Here is a 19,472-nt window from a genome sequence, read left to right as displayed (position 1 = left end):
TCCTTTTTTCTTTTATTGTTTCTGTCCAATAACCTCCCCTCATTGTTCCATGTTTAACTAACCTTCTCCTTCCTTTCCGGTAGTTGTGCTTTTTCCAGTCTCTCTCTCTCTCTCTTCCCCACTTGTTATCACCTAGGGTTCATGGACTCAGAGCTAGGTGCTGTGATGGGCAGCTGCGGGTCCAATCATCTTGCCTGTGTCCCAGTTCTCTGGTCCAACCCATCCTGCCTGTGCTCTGTTGTGCTGTGCTTTCTCTCTCTCTATCCCCTCACCCCAGCCGGTCAGTCAGATGGCCGCCCACATTCAGCTTGGTTCTGCTGGAGGTTTTCTCCGTAGAGATGTTGGTTTCTCTCCACTGTTGCTGTCAAATTGTAATTAAAGGCGTGCTGTATGTGGTATTTGTTGAGTTTAGTTATGTAAGGTCTTAAACCTAGGGCTGTAAAGTACCTTGAGATAAGTATGTTGTCATTTGGCGCTATATGAACTAAATTGAATTGAATTGAGGAATTGGAGGACCAGGGAGTTACACACCAGAAATACAAGCTCAATAAAGCCAATAAAACGCATGTAAGCTTGTTTTTGTAAAGCTTGCCAATTTGTCCGTGTGGTCATCATCTAGACATCTAGACCATAAGAAGCTTATGAATCCACCGAGTGGTCGGGGCGATGGACTAGAAATCCATTGACGTCCCCCCACGCACCTTTGAGACAGCATCACTATTGCGCAGGGGAGGCTTAGCCTGTTCCTTACTGGTACAATGGCAGTGAAATGAATCCATGCTGAATGACTTGGTCTTCACCAGTTTTCTATAGACATACAGCTTGAGTTGCATTGTCCACAATTTCAACAGATTTGAAAAGAAATGCTCAGGTTGCGATGGCTGGGGATCGAACTCAGGTCAACTGCTTGGAAGGCAGCTATGCTCACCACTATACCATCATCGCATTGCCACAAAATGTCTCTCCACTGAGTTGGTCAAGAGCTGATCCAGCCACTGGATAAATATACAATGGGAGGCAGCGCTTTTAGCTAGCACGCCAGGAAGAGGAGGAGGAGGAGGAAGAGAGTTTCTGAAAAAAAGCAGGGCCAGCGGGTCGTGCTGGACGTCACCAAAGGGCTCGCCGGGCCTCGCAACATGACGTGCGACAACTTTTTCACTTCTTACGAACTGGGCAAGCAGCTCCTGCGAAGGGAGCTCACCATGCTCGGTATGGTTCGCAAGAACAAGCTGGAATTGCCGCCGGCGCTCCTCTAGGTCAAGGGCAGGAGCGTCTTCTCCTCCGTGTTTGCCCTCACTCCCAGCAACGCCCTGGTGTCCTACGTGCCTTGGAAAAACAAAATCGTGATCCTGATGAGCACGCCACACTCGGCCGCGACAACCGTCGACGAGGTCGTCCCCCAATGGATTTCAAGTCCATCGCCTTAACCGCTCGGCAACAACTACTTGTTTTTGTTAACACATGTCACAAAATCAGTCATCAATTCTGCTTTACCCATATGAGAACAGCACCAACAAAACTTGACAACACCAGTGACAGAAATCCAAATTAAGTGGACAAATTGGCCCCAGCTTTGCCAGCAGGTCAAAGTCAGTTTGTAGTTTCTCTTGAGTAGTTCCCTGATCATCCAGTGGTTAGGATTCGGCACTTTGGCTCGGGCCTAGATTTGTTTTCCGGTCAGGAAATATGCCTTAAAATCCTTGCATTGTCTTTGTTCTGTTCAACAAAAAAACGTCTCCAGAGTTTTGCCTGTATCTAGAATGATATTGGATTAAGGCTACATTCTCTCTGCACCGAGAAAACCATTTTAATGTTTTCTACTTTTCTCTAGTTTTAAGCCACAGCAGCTCCAGAGCTGTTTTAGTGGCATTCAGCATGATTTGTTGCTATTTCTATTTTATAGAAGGTCATCCGTGGGTCATCCCCAAATGATCTACTTTGTCTCAACCCAGGATCTTTAGATTATTACTCTGAAGATTGTACAATACATGCATGACTTTAGATAAACATTTTTTGCATCCACAGCAAAATTTCAGAACTTATTCTCCACTCTGACAAACGCACATTTGGGCCATACTTCCTTTATTGACCCCTGTGGTCTGACCTTGTAACAGTCTGTTACAACCTATTTATGTCTTCCAGGTTAATCAGATGGATACAGCTGTGCATATATAAACATAACTGTATGGTGTAATGTGTAGAACTATGTTTATGAACAAGGTCTGCCACTTTCACCGGAGGACCTGTTAATCTGTCTGAAAATGCTGGTAACACAGCACGTGATTGTTTGGGTTGGAGGAAACGACTGGTCTTCTCGTTTTACCAGCTTTTATTCTGGAGGGGGAAATCAAACTGTTGGAACACACACGGACCGTTTTCTTGTTTCTCTCTATAAAAGTGACAAATGGCATTAAATCAAAGCAGTGTGTTTAATCAAAGCAGCGTGGTAAAAAAGAATAAACTAGCTCTATACTAACCAATAAATGGCTTTAATGCGTTTTCCCATTTTCTCGTTTTGAGGAAAAAACAGAAAACAAAAAAAACAATTTGTGAAGGAATGTTTTTTTACAGAGCTTTTCTCTTTAACTTATATGGATATGGATATATTTTTTTCACTCATTTAATATCATACTTACCTCCTTTCAATCATGTGTCTGGTTAATCCCTCAGACCTATACTTTAGTCTGTATATGTCTCAGGTATGTCATACAATCATCTTGATTGAGGTGAGATGACTGTGAACAATGTTGGCAAACAGACATATCTAATTTTATTAGAGAATTTCACATTACATGGAAGTCATGTAAAAACTGCATTTTCTGCTGCTGCTGTGATAATGTTGGTTAATAAAATGGTGTGAACAACTAAAGGTTTTCAGTTTACCAGCGTTTACCACTAACACAGCTGTTGCTACTTCTTCACTGGTGTAAGAGCTGCTTTACCATAGTAAATGAAGCATCAAATCATCAGCAGTGACACCATGCAGTAACTGTTACACCTTCCGGTAAGAAGTGGCCTAACAATATTCAGCTCAAACAGGTCTTTAATATTCAAAACAGGAAGCATCTGATCTGGAGCCTGTTTTAGTGGGAGCACCGTCTTCACTTCAAAGCCTCAAGGTTGGCCACAAGTGGTTATAATGATGCACAAAAATTAAATAGATGAAAAGCAGGTAAATAAGTTTGTCTATCGCTCATTCTGCCTGCTAACACAACACCGATACACTGATCCTATCCAGCCTCTGCATGAAGTAAACACAGCTTCAATAAATGTGTCTCAGTAAAAGCTTCATTCTAATAAAAGCGAGAGGTTTTACTCTGATCCCTGATATACTAAACATAACAATCCATTTAAACTGACACTTAAAACGGCAAACGTTGGTAACAGTTAAAGAGCATTTTAAATAAACTGCTGCTGAAAGACACACAGATCGTCGGACCAGCGAGGGCAACCGAGTGAACCCCGACAGCAGCGCACACGTGGACAAAGCGCCCTAAACTCGCCTGCAGTACAGATTTTTGGTTCATCTCACCAACGAGCGATCGGCGCGATCAGTAGGCACACTGAGGGCCGCACCAGGACAACAGCACTAACAACTCATAATAAGACAAGAGGGACTGTTTAGATCTGAGCGCGGCATTTAGGAGTCAGTAAATGCAGTAGCTGCCTTTTATTTCGCTGACTGTAACGCCATGTATGGTCTAATTGACCTGTTGCTGTGTCATTGTCACATGACTATACTGCCGCTCATCACTTCTGGTAATCTGCTTTGTTGATGTGATATTCCTGTCTTACATTGCTCTGTGTTAAGATAAGATTAAGATACTGCTGGTTTTCTAGGTTTTATCCTGGAACTTATTTGCCCCTACGTTCGTCATGAAAATGCACACTTTGTTTAAAGGACACGCACGCACAGATATGCGCACACACGCTGCGCTTAGCCACCATCCTATTGAACTACAGCTTGCCGCCGCCATCTTGGTTTCCTTGATCGCTTAGAGATGGACTCCCTCTTACAGGTACATTCCTAGGTAACTTACACAACCACCTAGTAGAATAGCAATCATACGGTTACACTTTGTACTAAAACTGTGGCTGACTAGTTTTTCCTACATGTGGACTGGAATTTGTCTGGACATTTTAAATCTGCCAGAGAAACCAAGGCTGCGATCAGTTCACCAGAGAATGTTTCCCTGAGTAGGAAGATCTGAGAGGTGAGTGTGGGACAAAATAGATGGTGTTTTAGCAGCTGATGAATACCACCTGCAGTTTTCAGCTAGCATGTTAAAGATTCATGCACACGCTTTTTTCATGCTCCACATTGCTAAAGAATTGGACCTTGATGTCTCAGTAAGTTGTCTGTAACTTTTCATGCAAAAAGTGCTGTAGATCGCCCACACGGCCCGTCTGAAAATGTGTGTTTTAAGCTCTCGTCCACAACGCTTTATTTTCGGAGTGTGTCGAAAGCTAAACTGATCGCCACACCCCTTTGAAAAAGCGCATAGCCGTGGGAATCAAACGTCACGGTCAATGAATCCATTGTAACAGTGACACTGGCTAACTCGTCCTCGTAGTGGAGTTCAACCATACGTTTGATCCAAAATCTGACTCTGAAGTCGAATGGGAAGCGAAGTTACACTTCGACTGGCGCAAGGTACGTCTAACTTGCTGATTCACGTTTAATTTAATTTGATTTATATAATACGCAACGGTGGCACGGTGGTGCGGTGGGTAGCACCGTCGCCTCACAGCAGATTAATGAAATGACCAGTTTGATTCCCTTTCCTTTCTGTGTGGAGTTTGTATGTTTTCACGTTCTCCCCGTGTTTGCGTGGGTTCTCTCCGGGTTCTCCGGCTTCCTCCCACAGTCCAAAGACGTGCATTAGGTTGATTGGACTCTCTCCATTGCCCTGCGATGGACTGGCGACCAGTCCAGGGTGTAACCTGCCTCTCGCCCATAGCCAGCTGGGTTAGGCTCCAGCACCCCGTGACCCCGCATTAGGGAATGAGCGGCTTGGAAAATGGATTAATGGATAATATGCAACTTGATTAGCTGCTAACGCTAATAGTAATGGTTGCAAATTAGCAGCCTGAATTAATACAACATAATATTCATAACACGACTGCAGCTTGTTTGGGAGCATAGCTTGATAAACTAAAATAAACTCATTTTTACATGTTTTTTTATTTCTCGTTCTGCTGCTGTGTAAAAAATATTTTTTCTATAATGGGATCTTCACCTGCAGCTTATATTTTGCCGTATTTGTCTGTAATTAAGTGCCAATGTAGGAACAGTGAATGCCTACAGAGGGATGGTGTGACAGCAACTATTGCTTTCAAGATATTGCATGTGTTTATTACTTTTATTAATAAATTAAAATTTTGATAAATCTTACCTCAAGACGCCTGAACTAGATGCCAAACCTACTGTAATGTATGGTTAATGATCCAGGACTGGAGCCAGTATGATTGAATGTGTATTCATTACAGAACACATTTAATATACAGTATATCAGACAATTACACATGCATGGAATAAATTAGTATCTCAGAAATTCATAAAAAACTTTAGAACATTTTACTATTTACAGATTAATCATAATGTACCTGGGAACTCTGGTTTACAAACATAATTTTGTTTCTTTTTTTTTTTTTTTTTTTTTTTTTTTTTTTTTTGTTCTGTCCAGCAGTTAAGCAAGCAGCATATATTACGTTGAATGCCATATTGTGATGGACAGCTTTGCTTTAACAAGAAGAGTATATATAGTATAGAGTAAGAGTATATAAATATATATACTCTTCCTGATTTATGGTTTATTTAATGGTTTATTTAGCTAATCCAAAATGTGTGTGATGTTGCTGTGTTGGTGGACAGGTTAGGTTTCTGCTTTAGGGTGTGTATGCGGGAGGGTGGGGGGGGGGGGGGGGGGGGATAAGGGGTGCAACCAGCTGCTGAAACCAAGCAAATCTGTTAAGTAAACAATCGGAGCAAAAAAATAAATAAATAAGAAGCATGGATGTACCTTAGGCTAACACATTCATAACTAAACAATTTTTGTACTGTGGTTTACCTTGGAGATTAATACTAATACCAATAATAGTGCTAAGGTATGTGCACATACTAATACAAACATATACATACAATATACATACATATGTGCATTATTATACATATCCCATACTACTTAAATAAAAGTCATGACATACAACACCACAAATTCCATATTCACACAGTTATTCATATCGGTAGTGATAAGTATCAATAATACTTACAGTTGGATTTGGAAAGTGTCCCACTACAAGGTTAGTAAGGCTGTAGCTTATCATTATTCACCCAAAGGGTGAGGCAGACGTTGGGTGCATGAACAATGCCACTTGTGGAAGCCAGGGTGATGTGAGGGGCTCCGCCACTACGCCCATCCAGCAAGCAGAGGAAGGAATCCTAGCAGCCAGGGAGCCCACACACCTTCATTTCCAGGAGGGCAGGTGTTGCGACCCAAGCCGCCCACACAGAGCCCCCCAGGCAGAGCTGCAGCAGCCACAGAGACAGCACCCGAGGCCAGAGTGGGCCACCGGGGGTCAACGCTGTCCGCCCCATGAGAACCAGGGGCAAACACTCCCCCCGGCGGGAGGGTCGGCCTGAAAGAGTAGAGCCCGAGGACCCACGGTCCGTAGGGAGCCCGCCAGAAGATGCCCCCGCGCCCAGAGTGGGGCCCGCCCCCAGCCCACCACCCCCACACGGGCGGAGCGGGGCCTACCCCATCGGCCCGACCTCATCCCCTGGCGCTACAGCGGCCTGCAGCACAAGGCCAGCAATTGGTGGGGTCAGCAGAAAAGACACCACCCAGGCAGACGATCATCGTACCCCGGGCGAAAAACCGGACCCCCCACACTTCAACCGCACCACACGCATACCAACTCACACAACACAGACGCATACACCCATCCACATGTGCAACACACATCATCACATCAACACACACACACACCATAGACTCTCTCACAACAAACTAGTCAATCATACGTGAACCAATGCACTCTCAGATACATTCTCCCACCCACACCATTCGCTTGATCACATTCGTGGGGAGGGTAGGTCTCCGGCCTGCCGTCCATGTGGCCCCAGGCAGGGACCGCAGCTCCTCCCGAGCCCCGACCAACCCCCCCCAACCCGGGGGAGGCAGAGGGCAGTAGAAATAGGTACCCCAGAACCCTGCAACCCAGCTTGGACGTGAGTGTGTGGAACTAAAGTGCACTGAAGGTGGGTGACACCCTCCAGGAGCACAACCGCTGGCTGACGGTTGTGTCCCCCGGACAGTGCCCCCCCCTCGCCCTAAATGTCTTTTTGCAGTTAAAACTGGGTGGTGATCTCTCCATCAGGGCCAGTGGCCGAGGCCACAACTGGCCTGAGCCCCAGGCCCCAGTGAAAAGAGCCCACCCCCGGCCCTAAATGTATGTGTATGTAGCTAAGTATGAGGAACTTTGGGAGATACCCAATTCTCCGGGGGGTCCAGCAGACAGAGCCATCAATGGGAAGTCTACTGGCCCCCCCGGAAGGAGCCCCCAGATTCCTGGACAAGTGTGTATGACTAATGCAATTAAAACTGCAGAGCATCCCACTTGGAAGGGACGGAACCACTTCCCAGTAGCCCTGGTCCCTCCATCAGCAGGACGCCCCTTGCAGACCTAAGTGGATGAATGCGGAGAAATGTAGTTGGGAAGCAGAGCACCAGGGTCCGCAGAGCCAGGTTCCCGACTGGCTCTGCTACCTATCCCACCACCCCCCCACAACCCCCAGCCAGGAAGGGACAGCCGAGACCCAGGGACCGCAGTACTACTGCCCAGGCGCCACACGCAGCACAGCCAGAGCCATCCTCACACTTCTTTCACACTTACCCATTCTCTCGCTCAAGTATGCCCATGCTCGCCCCGTGTAGTGTGACACTCAAACCCACACACATACTCTGCGGTTGTGCATTGAGGGCCAGCCTCCGCCCAGGGCCCAATGAAGGTTCTAGCCTGAGTAGTCCGCCAACCCCCCCTGCAACAGGCCCGAGCAGTTACCAGAGGGCGTCGGACCGCTAGGGCAGGCAGCGCCCCACCCGAGCAGGGGCAGCGCCCCAGGGGAGAGACACCCCTCCGGGCACAGGCAGGCACCCCCAGAGGGAGTCCCCCGGACGCAGGTTACCCAGGTCTCCACCCCCAGGTCCGCCCCCGCACACCGGCAGGGAGGCCCGCCTCCGGCTCCCCGGAGACAGGCACACGCCAACCCTCAAAATGGTCCCACCCCGGCACAGGGCCGCCGGTCCCAGCAGCCACCCACACCCCCACCGCAGGGGACCCATGCGGCCAGCCCTGAGTCCACCAACCCGTCCCGGTTCCTTAGGCAGGCAGGCACCACCAACCACCAGTCACCCCCCCACCACTGTGCCAGACATGACGCAGCACCCGAGCCCCACGCATCCTTACCTGGAAATGGAATCAATCAGAGTATAGTTTTGGTCATTGATTTGATGAAGCAGACAATGTGTCTAAGGTGGTATAATCTAACAAGCTGTTCAGGTATTGAGTAATGCTTAATTTTTTTTTTAGTTTTCCAGTTCATGAGGATGATTTTCTTTGCGACACAGAGGGCAGAAAGAAGTGTGTGTGATGAGTTTGTCTCTAGATCAAGCCCACTTAGATCTCCTAGAAGACAAAGTGCAGGGGCTGCTGGGATTGGACAGCTTAACTTGGTTGACAGGTGTTCACATACTCTTTGCCAAAATTGCTGCACAGGTGAGCATGACCAGAATGCATGTAGGAATCTATCTGCTGTGTTATCTGTACAGTGAGGGCAAATATTTGAGTTTGTGAGACCCATTTGGAACATCCTTTGTCCTGTATAGTGAGTTCTATGAAGAATTTTGTATTGTATTAGTTGTAAATTTGTATTTTTTGTCATTCTGAATAAATTAGAACATATGTTATTCCAGAACGTGTAATTAGTGGTGATATTGAGATCAGCTTCCCATTTAGAGATCGGAAGGCTCACTGTCTGGTCTACATTGGAAATTAAGATATAGATTTTGGATACTGTCCTTTTCCCTGATATATCAATAAATCGCTCTATTACTGGTGGTGGTTGCATGTGGATGGCAGTATTCTTACTTTTTGCATTAAGTATTGACTTTAGTTGTTGGTAATTAATAATTTTGTTTCTAAATATATATTGACCTAAAAAATTTTAATTGCTTTTAGTAAGGTGTATGATATATCAAGTGCTAATATATAACTAATAGAAATTATTGTTTTTTTCAGTACTGTCTGTGTGTATCTCAAGTTGTTGCAGGTATCTAGCCTAGAAGTCTTGTCAGCTGGTGCTGGGGACTTCTAGGGCGAAGAGTCCAAGTCATCCCATATTCCCTGGTCTGGATCAGGGGAGTGTTTCCAGAGGGACAAGGCACCTATGTTGGACTTAGACCACCTGTGAAATACCTAAATTATTGTTTTTTTTTGCAATACCTCAATAAAAGCTGAAATATTATAAAACATTTGTCTGTTTTCCCTCATTAGGTATATACATACAAAAATAGTTCAGTGAAACAGCAATAGTCAAAGCCAACTTTATTTTTAACCAATGCACCAGCACTATAATGCTGGATAAGTTACCGTCACAGTTCAATTTGCAGACCAAAAAATGAACGGGTAGGATTCATAGTTATGTTGAAAGCATAGTTTCTGGAGTGGAACAGGTACAGTCATGAGCAGTTGGCTGGGGAGATGTGAGGATCTTTTTTGTCTTCACCTGTTGGAAGACATCGAAAGCAGTGCAGCTGCTGTACAGATGGAGGATGCAGCTGTTTTCCTTGACACCACTCTAGAATGTGTAAACAATAGAATAGCAGATTAATGAAATGACCAGTATTTCCTATGTATCTCACAACCTTTACAGATGTAAACAATAAATAGAGGGAGTTAGATCAGTTTTAGTGTTGTTTGGAGAAAACACGTATTCAACTTATTTTATAGTGCTGGTTTGTTAAATCTTAGCATGAAATTAATGACCTCCTTTCTGTCAGGTTGCTCAAATTCTGCTCAGAGGGCCGGTGGGACAGGGATGTTTACAAGGTCCTCCATAGAACAACCTGAGTCCAGCAGGACTTTATTGAAGATGGTCACATCACATTTTCCACATAATCTGCACCATAACACTAGAGTTACAAAATACCCGTCAACAGACTAAAATATCAAAATAAGTTGACCAACTGCATACAGAGTAAATACATAGACAATAATATAGATCAGATTATGAATACCACAACTACTGAAATGTGAAATGCAAAATCTCTGTCAAATAAAACTGCATATTGGCCAACAAATGATTATACTGCTGTTAAATGTACATACCTTGCTCCTGAGGTGAGCAGTCTAATACTTTTCTACAAGGTAGCCGCGTGTCAGTTTGAGAAGCAACCTCCTCGCGTTTCGGTACCTGGTATGTGTCAGCCTGTATAAAAAAAACACTTCACCTTTACAGCTAAAGTAGCTGACTAGATAAGCAACAACACACATGTTAGACTTAGATAGAACTTGCAATAACCCAAATTCACGGGTCTACTCGGGCTACAACATACACACGACAGGCTCGGTAGTAATTAGAAACATAGTGATTGTATAGTGTGGGGCATAGCTGCCTTCCAAGCTTTTAACTGGTAGTCAAGTCCCAGCCAATGCAGTTGCATTACCTCAATTTTAAATCTTTTGAATTTCAAATAAGCCAATAAATAAATAGAAAATTGCAGTTCACCTGAAGCTGTCTCACAGAGATGAGCCTAATATAAGTGCCAAAGGCCAAGTTATCCCAGATCTTTGCATGGCTACTTCAAAGAATAATCTGAGATGTGTTTTGAAGTGAAGAAATGGCTGGAGGAAGGCTCACTTGTGGAAAACTCATGATGTAAGCATCACCAATAGCTTCCTAGATGGCAGGATTCGAACCTGTGGGGGGAGATCCCAATGGATTTCAAGTCCATCGCCTTCACCACTCGGCCACAACTACTTGTCCTTGTTCACACATGTCACAAAATCAGTCATCAGTTATTCTGCTTTACCCCTATGTGAACAGCAGCAACAAAACTTGACAACAACAGTGACAGAAATCCAAATGAAGTGGACAAATTGGCCTCAGCTTTGTCAGCAGGTCAAAGTCAGTTTGCAGTTTCCCTTAAGTAGTTTGCTGATCATCCAGTGGTTAGGATTCAAATCTTTGGCCGCAGCCCAGGTTTACACACCACTACATTGGCATGTTTTAATTCTACACTGTGGCATTTCGAAATGTTCTACATCCTGCTCTCTATTATTCTGTACTGCTCACCTCAAAGCTGTACATATTGCAATCTCATTTTTAGGAGAATCATGCATATCTATGAGAAGTGTCTGTGGCATTCAAATCTAAACCAAGACGACTAATTGCATAATTTTCCCAAAGTGACAGACAAAGGTTAAAATGAGCACCTGAAATTCGAACCTGCGTGGTGGTAGAACCAAACTGTGAAAAAATGAGATATCCTAAGCTAAAATGGTCTAGAGTTACACAGGCAAACCTGCCTCTGGTCCCATGTTCTCTGTTAAAGCCAAGAAATCACCATCAGACCACAGCAAACAGCAGCAGTGGTTGTATAGTGTGGAGCAACGCTGCCTTCCAGGCTGTTCACTGGTATTCGAGTCTAAGCCAATGCAGTTATATTACCTCAGTATTAAATGTGTCTAATTTTTAGGACAATGGAAAATCACAGTTCACCTGAAGCTGTCTCGCAAAGATGAGCCTAAAGACAATTGCTGAAGGCCAAGTTATCCCAGATTTTTGCATGGATACTTGAGATGGGTTTTGAAGTTAAGCAATGGCTAGACCAAGGCTTACTTGTGCTATACTTATACTGTCAGCATTACTAAAAGCTTTGTAGATGGCAAAATTCAACCCTGCACTGGGAGACCCCAATCGATTTCGATTCCATCGCTTTAACCACTGGGCCACAACTACATCATTTTGACAGCACATGTCACAAAATCATCCATCAGTTATTCTGCTTTAGCTCTATGAGGACAGCAGCAACGACTAAACTTGACAACATCAGTGACAGAAATCCAAATGAAGTGGACAAATAGGTCGAATCCTGCCATCTGCAAATCTTTTTGAGTATTGCACAAGTGAGCCTTTCTCTAGCCATTGCTTCACTTCAAACATATCTCAGATTATTCTTTGAAGTATCCATGCAAAGATCTTGGATAACTTGGCCTTCGGCAATTATCTTTAGGCAAGACAGCTTCAGGTAAACTGCGATTTTCCATTGTTCTGAAAAGTCAAAACATTTAAAATTGAGCTAATGCATTGGCTGGGACTCGGCTACCAGTGAACAGCTTAAAAGGCAGCTGTGCCCCACACTATACAGCCACCGCTGCTGTTTGGTGTGGCCTGATGGTCATTTCCTGTTTTTTTTCAGAGAAAATGGGACCAGAGGCAGGTTTGCCTGTGTCACTCTAGAACATTTTAGCTCAAGGTATCTCATTTCTTTACAGCTTGGTTCTACCACCACACAGGTTGGAATGTCAGCTGCTCATTATAACCTTTGTCTGTCAATTTGGGAAAATATGCAATTAGTCATCTTGGTTGAGATTTGAATGCCACACACACTTCTGACAGATATGCATGATTCTCTTGAAAATTTTGACGAGAGTGCAATATGTACGGCTTTGAAATGAGCAGTACAGAATAATACAGGGAAGCACTGCGGACACAGTTAAAGAAGACCAGAGATGCTGAGGATTGATCCCAGGGACATATACTTGCAAAGCATGCGCTCTACCACTGAGCTACATCCCCACTGTTTCTGCTTGTTTATCCCAAAATGTGTATACACCATCTATTACATTTTTTAAAGTGCATTTTAGTTTGTTCTTTTAAAAGCATCCAATACAGCATTAGCCTGAGAGGCATAAATTTCCTATCCATCAGGAGTGTCCTTTAACTAGCTCTGTGAAACTGCGTTAAGGTCGCAGTCTTCCCTGGAGGCGTGGGTTCAAATCCCACTTCTGCCATCTTGTTTTGAGGTACCAAATAGACATAGGAATGTCACGAATCCTTATTTCTATCTGATGCCACTTAGGCACAGACTAGGCACAGAGAAGAATTCTGCGATTGAGCTTACTGAGACACAAATAAAGTTATTTTAGGTCATCTTTCTTGCTACACCCTGGCCCGTAACACTGAGGATCCAAGGTAGCGAAGTTGATTTTAAAATAGACAGCGGAGCTGACACAAGCATCATTTCCAGAAGCACATATGAAGCACTGAAGACAAAGCCTAGACTGGAACCATCACACATTTCCCTGGAATGCCCAGGAGGGAAATTGACGAACAAAGGCAAGTTTTGAACATCCACACATTATAAAGACACAGAATATAGCTTTATCATACATGTCGTTGATAGTCTTCAACAGTTAACAACCTGTTAGGCAGAGAAGTATCAGTGACCCTAGGTCTAATTAGAAGGCTGGACAGTGTGTCAGACGCCCACAGCAGTTCAGTGGGTCTCCTGAAAACAAACCCTGTTAAAATAAAACTTAAAGAAGGCGCAACACTCTATTCAAATACAACAGCTTGACGGGTTTCAGTACCCCTACTTCCCAAAGTGAAAGAAGAACTGAAGAGGATGGAAATGTGTGGTGTCATCACAGAGATAACAGAACCCACAGACTGGTGTTCCCCAATGGTTCCTGTTCCAAGGAAAAATGGTAAAGTGAGAATCTGTGTAGGACTTAATCGTCTCAACGAAGCCGTAGAGAGGGAAAAATACATTCTCCCCACACTGGACGATATGCTTCGTAGGCTTTCTGGTTCCAGCATCTTTTCCTTTCTAGATGCGGCAACAGGATTTTGGCAAATTCCTCTAGACAAAGACAGTGCCAAATTAACCACATTTATGACACCATTTGGAAGATGCTACTTCAATCACCTCTCATTTGGGATCTCCAGTGCCCCAGAGATCTTCCAGAGAGAGATGAATAACCTTCTCAAAGACAATGAAGGAGAAGCAGCTTTTATGGATGACATAATCATCTACGGGAAAACTCCTGCTGAACACGACCGACACCTGAAGAAAGTACAGCTTACTTTGGAGAAAGCTGGGCTGAAACTGAACAACGAAAAGTGTAAACTGAGACAAAGACAGATCAGGTTTCTGGGTCACATTGTAGATGAGCAAGGTATTAGACCAGACAGCAAGAAAATAGATGCCATACTAACCATCAAGCCACCGCAAAACACCACGGAGCTCAAACATGTGCTAGGTATGGCGCATACCTAGCACATGGACGTTACTTACCTAACTTAGCAGATGTAACTTGTCATGATCTGTGTTTTTGTTTCTAGTTGTATCATGTTTCACGCCATGTCCTGTGTAACACTACTTCCTGTTTTATTTTGGTAGTCTCCTGGTTTCTGTTCCTGCTTTAGCTTTACTTCCGGTTTTTGTCTTGTCACAGCTGTCCCTGCTCCACCTGATCGTTATCCTCACCTGCACTGTATCAGTTAATTACTCATCTGTGTATTTAGTCACCTCCTGTTCCCGTAGTCACTTGCCAGATTGTTGAGTTGAGAATGTGTTGAGCGTCCCTAGTTTCCTGAGTTCCCTGAGTGTTCGTGTTCTCGTGTCTTATTCCTGTTCGCACCGTGTATCCTGCCCGACACTGGATTATCTACTGACCGTGAGTTTTTGCCTGTTCCCTGCCTGTACTTTTGCCGAGCCTTTTTGTGTTTGACCTGGACCGTATGACCCTGCCTTGAGCAATAAACCTTTTGTTGATTATAACCTTCGCCTCCGTGCTGTGCATGTGGGTCCGCCGCCAGCCCGAGTCCCTGACAGAACAATCTGGCCAAACTTGGACCCAGCCAGCACTTAGCCTCCGGTCAGGTCAGTGACTGTTTTTTTCCTTGTTTTTACGGCGAATATACTCTCCCGCGGAAGTATGAAGTTTGACGAATTAAGCGACGCGCGCTGCACCACGCCGGCGCCGGTCGCACCGCCGATGGTTTCGGTTTCCTCCTCTCCGCCTCGTCGGATCGTCGTGCCTGCACCAACCTGCCCAGCTCCATGGTTGTTCCCCTGGGAGGATTTCCTGCTCTCACGCGGTCCTCAGTCTCCAGTCCAACCGCGCGCTGCTCAGTCTCCAGTTCAGCCGCGCGCTGCTCAGTCTCCAGTTCAGCCGCGCGCTGCTCAGTCTCCAGGTCAGCCGCGCGCTGCTCAGTCTCCAGGTCAGCCGCGCGCTGCTCAGCCTCCAGTTCAGCCGCGCGCTGCTCAGTCTCCAGTTCAGCCGCGCGTTGCCCAGACCCCAGTTCAGTCGTGTTTTCCCCAGTCTCCAGCCCAAGCTCCAGACGCCGCGGTCCCGTTTCACCATGCGGGTCCCGGTACAGAGGTCCGGTCCACACCGCGCCCAGCGCCTCAAACGACGGACAGTCGCAGCTGCTCCGGACGGCGACGGCGGCGGCGCGGTTCCAGGATTCCGGGTCCCGCGGTCTCGGTCATGGGGACCGAGCCGTCTCCTTCTCCGACAGAGGAGCCCCTTGATTCTCTGACTGACTGTGTCCCTCTGATATCAGGCATCCCAGACAGCGTCGCCCGACGGGTCCACCTCCTCTGCTCTCCTCCAGTTGCGTTTCTCTTCGCCCACCTCATGAACACCGCCGATTCGGCAGCAGACCAGGGCGCGAGAGAACAACTGTTCACGGAAGCAGCCGCTCTCGTCCTGAGGGAGCCTGTCCTGCGTGAGGCCCTGCAACTCCCGGGCCTGCAGCCAGCGGCCGCTTCATGTCCCACCTCTCAGTCAGTTCAGCCTCGCCATGCTCATGCCCTGGTGCAGCCCTGTCGCCTCCAGGTCCCAGCCCAGTCGAACCTAGTCCAGACCCCAGATCAGCCGTGTGTTGCCCAGACCCCAGATCAGCCGTGTGTCGCCCAGACCCCAGATCAGCCGTGTGTCGCCCAGACCCCAGATCAGCCGTGTGTCGCCCAGACCCCAGATCAGTCGTGTGTCGCCCAGACCCCAGATCAGTCGTGTGTCGCCCAGACCCCAGATCAGTCCTGTGTTGCCCAGACCCCAGATCAGTCGTGTGTTGCCCAGACCCCAGTTCAGTCGTGTGTTGCCCAGACCCCAGTTCCGTCCTTGTCCCCGTCAGAGGGCACCGTCCGTCTGACGGCTGTTAGCCCCACCCAATCAGGCCCGACGTCTCCCCCGTCGAGCTCGGCAGCTGTAAGCTGTCATGCCAGCTCCGGAGGGGACGCCGTTCCAGTCCCTGTCGGCCATGTTGCGGCCGTTCCAGTCCCGGTCGGCCATGTTGCGGCCGTTCCAGTTCCTGTCGGCCATGTTGAGGTCGTTCCAGTTCTTGTCGGCCATGTTGAGGTCGTTCCAGTTCCTGTCGGCCATGTTGAGGTCGTTCCAGTTCCTGTCGGCCATGTTGAGGTCGTTCCAGTTCCTGTCGGCCATGTTGAGGTCGTTCCAGTTCCTGTCGGCCATGTTGAGGTCGTTCCAGTTCCTGTCGGCCATGTTGAGGTCGTTCCAGTTCCTGTTCCTGTCGGCCATGTTGAGGTCATTCCAGTTCCTGTCCCTGTCGACCAAATTGAGGTCGTTCCAGTTCCTGTCCCTGTCGACCAAGTTAAGGTCGTTCCAGTTCCTGTCCCTGTCGGCCAAGTTGAGGTCGTTCCCGTTCCTGTCCCTGTCGGCCCAGTTGAGGTCGTTCCAGTTCCTGTCCCTGTCGGCCAAGTTGAGGGCGTTCCCGTCGGCCAAGTTGAGGGCGTTCCCGTAGGCCAAGTTGAGGGCGTTCCCGTAGGCCAAGTTGAGGGCGTTCCCGTAGGCCAAGTTGAGGGCGTTCCCGTAGGCCAAGTTGAGGGCGTTCCCGTAGGCCAAGTAGAGGTCACCCCTGTCTCTGATCCCGTTCCCGTCGGCCCTGTAGCGGTCGTTCCAGTCCCCGTTCCTGTCGGCCCTGTAGCGGTCGTTCCAGCCCCCGTTCCTGTCGGCCCTGTAGCGGTCGTTCCAGCCCCCGTTCCTGTCGGCCCTGTAGCGGTCGTTCCAGCCCCCGTTCCTGTCGGCCCTGTAGCGGTCGTTCCAGCCCCCGTTCCTGTCGGCCCTGTAGCGGTCGTTCCAGTCCCCGTTCCTGTCGGCCCTGTAGCGGTCGTTCCAGTCCCCGTCATCCTTGGAGCCGCAGCTCCTGCGCACCTCCAGGAGGAGGTCGCGCCAGCCGCAGTTCCTGCGCACCTCCAGGAGGAGGTCGCGCCAGCCGCAGTTCCTGCGCACCTCCAGGAGGAGGTCGCGCCAGCCGCAGTTCCTGCGCACCTCCAGGAGGAGGTCGCGCCAGCCGCAGTTCCTGCGCACCTCCAGGAGGAGGTCGCGCCAGCCGCAGTTCCTGCGCACCTCCAGGAGGAGGTCGCGCCAGCCGCAGTTCCTGCGCACCTCCAGGAGGAGGTCGCGCCAGCCGCAGTTCCTGCGCACCTCCAGGAAGAGGTCGTCGCGCTAGCCGCAGTTCCTGCGCACCTCCAGGAAGAGGTCGTCGCGCTAGCCGCAGTTCCTGCGCACCTCCAGGAGGAGGTCGCGCCAGCCGCAGTTCCTGCGCACCTCCAGGAGGAGGTCGCGCCAGCCGCAGTTCCTGCGCACCTCCAGGAGGAGGTCGCGCCAGCCGCAGTTCCTGCGCACCTCCAGGAGGAGGTCGCGCCAGCCGCAGTTCCTGCGCACCTCCAGGAGGAGGTCGCGCCAGCCGCAGTTCCTGCGCACCTCCAGGAGGAGGTCGCGCCAGCCGCAGTTCCTGCGCACCTCCAGGAGGAGGCCGCGCCAGTTGCAGTTCCTGCGCACCTCCAGGAGGAGGTCGCGCCAGCCGCAGTTCCTGCGCACCTCCAGGAGGAGGTCGCGCCAGCCGCAGTTCCTGCGCACCTCCAGGAGGAGGTCGCGCCAGCCGCAGTTCCTGCGCACCTCCAGGAGGAGGTCGCGCCAGCCGCAGTTCCTGCGCACCTCCAGGAGGAGGTCGCGCCAGCCGCAGTTCCTGCGCACCTCCAGGAGGAGGTCGCGCCAGCCGCAGTTCCTGCGCACCTCCAGGAGGAGGTCGCGCCAGCCGCAGTTCCTGCGCACCTCCAGGAGGAGGTCGCGCCAGCCGCAGTTCCTGCGCACCTCCAGGAGGAGGTCGCGCCAGCCGCAGTTTCTGCGCACCTCCAGGAGGAGGTCGCGCCAGCCGCAGTTTCTGCGCACCTCCAGGAGGAGGTCGCGCCAGCCGCAGTTTCTGCGCACCTCCAGGAGGGGGTCGCGCCCGTCGCATCCCCGGCGGACCTCCAGGAGGAGGTCGCGCCCGTCGCAGTCCCGGCGGACCTCCAGGAGGGGGTCGCGCCCGTCGCAGTCCCTGCCGACCTCCAGGAGGGGGTCGCTCCCGTCGCAGTTCCTGCCGACCTCCAGGAGGGGGTCGCTCCCGTCGCAGTTCCTGCCGACCTCCAGGAGGGGGTCGCTCCCGTCGTAGTTCCTGCCGACCTCCAGGAGGGGGTCGCTCCCGTCGTAGTTCCTGTCGACCTCCAGGAGGGGGTCGCTCCCGTCGTGGTTCCTGCCGACCTCCAGGAGGGGGTCGCTCCCGTCGTAGTTCCTGCCGACCTCCAGGAGGGGGTCGCTCCCGTCGTAGTTCCTGTCGACCTCCAGGAGGGGGTCGCTCCCGTCCCGGCTCAGGCCGCACCTGCATCGGTTCCTGGCGGCCCGGCTCAGGCCGCACCTGCATCGGTTCCTGGCGGCCCGGCTCCGGCCGCACCTGCATCGGTTCCTGGCGGCCCGGCTCCGGCCGCACCTGCATCGGTTCCTGGCGGTCCGGCTCCGGCCGCACCTGCATCGGTTCCTGGCGGTCCGGCTCCGGCCGCACCTGCATCGGGTCCTGTCTCTCGTCGCGGTGGTCCAAGGAGGACGCCGCTGGTTCCTGTCTCTCGTCGCGGTGGTCCAAGGAGGACGCCGCTGGTTCCTGTCTCTCGTCGCGGTGGTCCAAGGAGGACGCCGCTGGTTCCTGTCTCTCGTCGCGGTGGTCCAAGGAGGACGCCGCTGGTTCCTGTCTCTCGTCGCGGTGGTCCAAGGAGGACGCCGCTGGTTCCTGGCTCTCGTCGCGGTGGTCCAAGGAGGACGCCGCTGGTTCCTGGCTCTCGTCGCGGTGGTCCAAGGAGGACGCCGCTGGTTCCTGCCTCGTCCTTGTCTCGGCCGCCGGACTGGTGGCCTCGCCCTCGGCGCCTCCTGCTGCCCGGATGGCGCTGCCTCCTGCGGCGACGTCCGCCTCGACTCCTCAGCCCATCGGATCAGCGTCCGCCTGGAGGACGTTGCCATTCGGGGTGGCCCCCGGGGACATCGGTCCAGCCCAAGGGCACTAAGAGTGCCACCCTGGCTCAGCGGCTGCTGGGCAGGGTCTCGCCACGCCATCACCCTCCGTGAGG

General features: G+C 49.8%; 1 long non-coding RNA gene and 2 other non-coding genes across 3 annotated transcripts; all 3 read right to left on the bottom strand.

Moving 5' to 3' along the window:
- Window positions 1-873: 873 nt before the first annotated feature.
- Window positions 874-945, bottom strand: trnag-ucc (transfer RNA glycine (anticodon UCC)). The gene has a single exon. It is a non-coding gene; the product is annotated as a tRNA-Gly (tRNA).
- A 7,628-nt stretch (window positions 946-8,573) lies between these two features.
- On the bottom strand, window positions 8,574-11,344 carry LOC129604201 (uncharacterized). The gene is made up of 2 exons (XR_008694891.1): window positions 10,048-11,344; window positions 8,574-9,859 (listed from the first exon to the last, which is right to left on the bottom strand). It is a non-coding gene; the product is annotated as an uncharacterized LOC129604201 (long non-coding RNA).
- trnas-uga (transfer RNA serine (anticodon UGA)) lies at window positions 10,960-11,041 on the bottom strand. Its single transcript has one exon. It is a non-coding gene; the product is annotated as a tRNA-Ser (tRNA).
- Window positions 11,345-19,472: the final 8,128 nt, after the last annotated feature.

The sequence above is a fragment of the Betta splendens genome, chromosome 6 (genome assembly GCF_900634795.4).
Source record: "Betta splendens chromosome 6, fBetSpl5.4, whole genome shotgun sequence".
Lineage (NCBI taxonomy): Eukaryota > Metazoa > Chordata > Actinopteri > Anabantiformes > Osphronemidae > Betta > Betta splendens.
The sequence above is the reverse complement of the archived record's forward strand: the minus strand, read 5'-3'. Positions and strand labels throughout refer to the sequence as shown.